Raw genomic sequence first — 6,000 nt, forward strand, 5'->3', positions numbered from 1 at the left:
ATTGCATGTGCATTTGACTATGAGAAAGCTCTAATCAAAGTGGGTGCTGCGAGAGCTCACTGTTGACCAAAATCATAAGCGTGTTTATGATTCTGAGCAGTGTTTGGCCATGATTAAACCTGACAAACCGGAATTTTTGCGTCTATATGTGGCAATGAATAAAACATGGATCCATCACTTCACTCCGGAATCAAAACAATCGTCATCTCAGTGGACCTCGACTAAAGCGCCCTAAAGTACAAAAATGGGATGGAAAGGTTATGGCCTTGATATTTCGGGATGTGGGTGATGTAATATTCATCGACTATCTTGAGAAAGAAAATACTATCGACAGTGAATTTCATATAGTGTTATTGGAGAGTTTAAAGAACGAAACTGCGGAAAAACGACTCCATTTGAAGAAAAAGAAAACGCTGCTTCATCAAAATTGCATGAAATGGGCTTCGATTTGCTCCAGCATATACCATATTCGTCATATTTGGCTCCCAGAGACTACTGGCTGTTTGCAGACCTCAAAAAATGTTCGTGGGTCATAAATTTTGTTGAAATGAAGACATTATTGCTGAAACTAAGACCTGTTCTGAGGCAAAAGATAAATCGTTCTACAAAAGTGGTGTTGAAATGTTAGAGCGACGCTGAAATTATTGTATGGCTCTACGTTGATGGATAAAGCCAATTTCGAACAAAAAAGCGTTTTTTTCTCAGGTCCGGGACGTTTCAGCCCAGATATTATTTCGAAATAAAATTCTGTGGAGGATATCCGCTATGAAAATGAAATTAAATCTCATAACCAGAAACACGTCGAAAATGAACTGTCAATTCATTGATCCAGTTTGGCATTTGAGAAAATATTTGAAGCAAAGTTCTCAGAACTAACCTGTGAATGAAATAATTCAAACTCAAATTTAAAGTAATGAATTTGCGTTTCTGTGATTGGCCTCAAGAGTTATTAATCTAAACAACTTTGATTGGTTCAAGTTATGAAAGAATTGCCTGTAGACCGCACCAAATATCACCTCATAATTGACGCTTTTTCCAATCTACTATATGAAAATGGATGTTCGTTAGTTGGTTGGTAAGTGATAAACTTCTACATCGCTCAACCGATCGTGATGATACTTGACATGTAAAAGTGATTTTTCATAGAGAAGGTTTTTAGACTATCAATTTTTCTGTAACTCGCCACCAGATGGTGCTGTAGAACAATTTTTTGAAAGCACTGTTCTACAACGCTGCGCACGCCGAAGTTCCTTGATTCTGATTCTGTCAAAACATTGGAACAACAACGATACAGCAACATAGTACTAATAAGTACTACAACTACTGTTGCCGCAGGCAACAACTAGTCTACTATATGAAAATGAATGTTTCTTGGTTAGTTGGTTGGTTGGTAAGTGATAAACTTCTACATCGCTCAACCGATCGTGATGAAACTTGACATGTATAAGTAATTTTTCATAGAGAAGGTTTTAGGCTATCACTTTTTCTGTAACTCGCCACTAAATGGCGCTGTAGAACAATTTTTTGAAAACACTGTTCAATTACGCTGCACACGCCTAAGTTCGTTAATTCTTATTCTGTCAAAACATCATAATAGCAGCGATACAGCAACATAGTACTAGTAGTCATATAAAATGTAATTTGACAGATACAAGGTACCTATTATTCGAACGTTCTGAATATAAGTATTTTGACTCTGATTTCATGACTAATACCTTTATTCATATGAACTAACTCATCGAACGTGAAGTGTTTATCGACACCGTCGAAGTTGGATACGAATTCTACCCAGAACCAGAGAGCCGGATTCCCATGAGCAATTCATTGATAAATCAATTGGAAGTCATTTTTTCAACCAACTGACTGCAACCATGCAGTTTGCAATCCATGTTGGAAGAACAGAGGGGAATAGCAGTTCGAGTCCACTTCACTATCAAAAAAGCAGTCAGGTCATCGAAACCAAAAGAAGCTCAGGCCATTGTGGAATGAATGAATAACGTGCACCGTCTTGAATACCTTGTGATTTGATAACGTGAAGTATTCGAAAGTCGATTGGAATTTCATTTTAATTCGAATAAATTTTGAACCATTACCATCACCAAAAAAACATTCAAGATTTTTTTGTAAAACTCTGTGAGCGGAATGTAGTTACTCTTCAAGCAACTTTCGGTATTTTCATTGGTTTCAAATATAATACCAATTCTTGCACCGTTGAAGCAATAAAAATTCACCTGAATTTTTTGTAAAACAAATTGATGCTTTCAATATTGTATATGGATGAATATGAATGTTGAAAATTTCAATATTTACACTTCTTTAGATATTTGATCGACAGATTTTTTGTAAAATTATGTAAACAACTACTGAAATTTTCTAACTCAATTCGATTTTGAACGGTAACTGTTCTATAAGAGACCAGAAATGAAAATTTCAAATTGATAAGTATCTTGACAGACAGACAGTTTATTTCGAAACAAATTATATTTTATTGCTAGTGCTCACTGAAGTAATAGGAGATCTATTTCGTCAAATATAGAAAGTGAGTCGTTGTATAGAGTTTCAATTCGTCAAACTCTCAGCATGCAAAAACTTTCTTACCAGGATCAGCCATGACGAAGACCACTGCACAAAGGAGAAGAGAAAGTACAATTTTCATCTTGAATGACGTATTTCTGATATTAGTTGCTTTGAAATAGAAGACTGAAGTCAGAATATTTTCTAAAACATTATATACTCGTAGAGCTACTCTATTTGTGATAAACTGATATCACTTGAGTACCTGAATATTTCGAAATGTGCTATGGTGAAATTCAATTTGATAAAACGATATGAGAAATTAAGATATCTGCAAAAAAAGGGATTGTTTATTCCTTCATGATATTTCGACATATATACTTCATCATCATATCGATGATGCTGATATACAGTTAGACATATCTAACATATATATTTTTCCACCGATTGGAATGTTCATTATGTAGACATTCGACAAATCTAGAAGGCAATTGAATTTCATGTGTGCGTCTTTGTTTTCAGAAACAACCTTCATTGTTGTCCAATGTCAAAAACGTAAAACAATTATTAGTGATTCATTTCAAATCTGATCACATCACTGAATTCATCTAGTTTTGAAATGAGATTATGTTGAAATACGTCAAAATGAGTTAGTAATCAAAAAGGACAAGTGGGTTCAATTTACAAAACTAGCTACATTTCACAAGGAAAATTATACAAAAGCGGTGAACCTGGCCGACGGCATCAAGGTTCAACCTTCTTCAATCGAGGACTATAGGAACATGTCCAAACTCCTGGTGAGGGAAAAATCCCTCACCACACGTACTCCTTATCTGAAGAAAGGCAAATCAGAGCCGTCTTCAGAGGAGTCCCCGAACATCTGGAGACCGCTGACATCGAGGACGCTTTTTGTGGAAAAAGTGTTCCAACCGTCCTCCGTCAAAAGTATGATGCGAGAAAACCGACCGCTTCCTCTGGTTTTGGTTCAAGGCAAGGTACTGAGGCAGCGAAATAATGACGAAAAATTCCTTTTTCATCCTGGTCTACACCACAGGAACCGTGGCAACAAATTCATATGGACTTTGCCGGTCCGTTGCATAGAGAATATTTCTTCATTGTTGTAGACGCCTACTGTAAGTAGCCAGAGCACGAAAAATATAACGAGTTCCGTCACAATAAGAACTCTGGAAGACATTTTTGCAAGGTTTGGAAACTCACAAACACTTGTGTCGGATAATGGAAATCAATTCTGCAGTGAACAATTCAAATATTCCTACAGAAAAATGGTATTGCACATATAAAAGATAAGTAAAGGAAAATTTATGTTAAACGTTTCTACTGGGAAAAAAATAATAATGATGTAGATAATGTACTGACAACTAAAAATAATTTGGAAGGTTCTAGGTAGCAGTCATCATACCACTCTTCTCAGCAATCTACAGTATTGATCAGATAAAAAAATTAATGAAATTTTTGGGCGTGACATAACCTGAGTAAATGTGTAAATACTACGTCCAAGATTTTTCATTATTTTTCATCTGATAAATACCGTAGATCGCTGAGAAGAGTGGTGTGATGACTACTACCTAGAATCTTCCAAAATATTTCTCAGTATATCATCTACATCATTATTGATTTCTAATGAAACCGTTTAACATAAATTATTTCATTTTCGAATTTTCAGTTTCAAATTTTTAACCACCCTGATGCCACACCTTTTATTCCAACTTGGGTGGTGTATCGCTAACGATGTATCATTTTCAGCCACCCTCCTAACGCCACACAGTCTTCGACACGATACAAAATCGTGTCGAAGGGATCCATGCTTGTATCCAGATTCTGAGTTGACAAAGTTCTTTGTATTGATAATATTTGATTTGCATCTTTTTCATGGTGTAGTACTATAGTACTAGTCAAGTCCTGTCATTTGATACCCATATTGAGATAATTAACAGTTAATTCAAATATTTTCATCAACATATTGAACAACTTCGAATGGTTACACACCAAGCAGGAAATCGCCAGCTGAAACACTAATGGGTAGAGAAGTTAGAACAATATCTGATCTATTACTATCGTCTCAAGAACCATACTTTCACGATATTGGTGAAAACCATTACTCCAAATTCAGAGTTGGGGACACCATATATTATAAGGTTCATCGCAAGAATGTGTTTGACTGAAAACCTAGAAAGATCATTGATAAGATTGGAAAGGTAATGTAGGAAGTATTATTGGGAAACCCTCATTAACCAATAAGAGTACACGTCAATTAGATTAGGAAGGAATATACTTGACATATCAATGAACTCTTTTGATTTCGAATTGGAACCGCAGATTATATCAAATGAAGATGATCAAATGGATCAACGGAGAGCCTGGGGAAATATCACAGCAGGTTGAAAAGATTCAACATCCATCTTTCCATGAACTACTCTCAAATGACTTATTTTTCATTGAATTGGTTCTAATTGGTTTCGGTGGATTCAGGTGAGAGTTTCGCTGACTTGTTTTCGGTGAAGTTAGCGGACACCAATAATGATCATTTATAAAGCAGTCTTTTGTATCTTGATAGGCACAAAATTAACTCATGACGTTGAATGAATCTAGTGACAGTGGTTTTTCCACAATAGACCTAAGCACTTTTTGCTATCCAAGTTAGCATTATCAAGAGATAACTAACTGAATCAAACAATTCACTCTGAAGTAGTTCAAAAAAAGTAGCAAGAATGGGTTATCTTTTTTTCGTCTTGCCCCAATAATACAAAAAGTAGCGAAAATTTTGAATTTTCCTTGCTGGATAGAGAAACTCTAAAAGGAAAGCTATTTCACTTTTGACCTCCAACAAAAATCAACGGTAGGTTATCTATGTAAAACAAACAAATCCAAGTCTTGGTGGAATCAAATGTGCCAAGTCACTTGAACACTCTTCGTGAAAGTATCTATAGAAGAGAGACAATTTCCTAACCTTTCTTTGATGTTGCAGACTATCGGGGTTGAAAGTGATGTTCGTGTCTCCAATCAGGCGGATGGTTTTTTGTGGATAGGATCCAGCAGCATCAAGAAATACTTAGGGGAAGAGCTCCATACATGAAAACAATACTCCAAAGAAGGTCTGATCGGAACTTTATGAAGCATCAAAAGTTGCTGAGATGTGTACAGTTTTTTAGTTTGAAACAGTGTTCTAAGCTTTTGAGAAGCAGCCTTTGCAATTCCAGCGACATGATTGTGCCATGACATATTGGTGTCCATTTTAATCCTTAACAAACTTATCGGAGCAGAAAGCGAAATTGTCTGTCCTGACATTATTATATCCGGTTGGGAGTCATTTATCTTTTTGGAGAAAGCCGATGCCTGGGTTTTGGTGGCATTGAATTGCACCCGATTATTTTCACCCCAATTTGAAATCACCTCTAGATCGTCATTAAGATATGACGAGACAAGTGTGCTGTCGTCAGTAAAGCAATATATTGGATTCTTGTTTTT

At 35.9% G+C, this 6,000-nt stretch overlaps 1 long non-coding RNA gene across 1 annotated transcript in view; it reads right to left on the reverse strand.

Annotated features, from left to right (window-relative positions):
- LOC111515040 (uncharacterized) overlaps window positions 1-4,996 on the reverse strand; it is a 6,801-nt gene extending 1,805 nt beyond the window's left edge. The window contains exon 1 of the long non-coding RNA XR_002723465.2: window positions 2,599-4,996. This is a non-coding gene — a long non-coding RNA (uncharacterized lncRNA). The remainder of the gene's footprint in view (window positions 1-2,598) is intronic.
- Window positions 4,997-6,000: the final 1,004 nt, after the last annotated feature.

Source organism: Leptinotarsa decemlineata, unplaced genomic scaffold (assembly GCF_025532065.1).
Source record: "Leptinotarsa decemlineata unplaced genomic scaffold, Ldec_3_MD MMD2_tig00003798_RagTag_RagTag, whole genome shotgun sequence".
Lineage (NCBI taxonomy): Eukaryota > Metazoa > Arthropoda > Insecta > Coleoptera > Chrysomelidae > Leptinotarsa > Leptinotarsa decemlineata.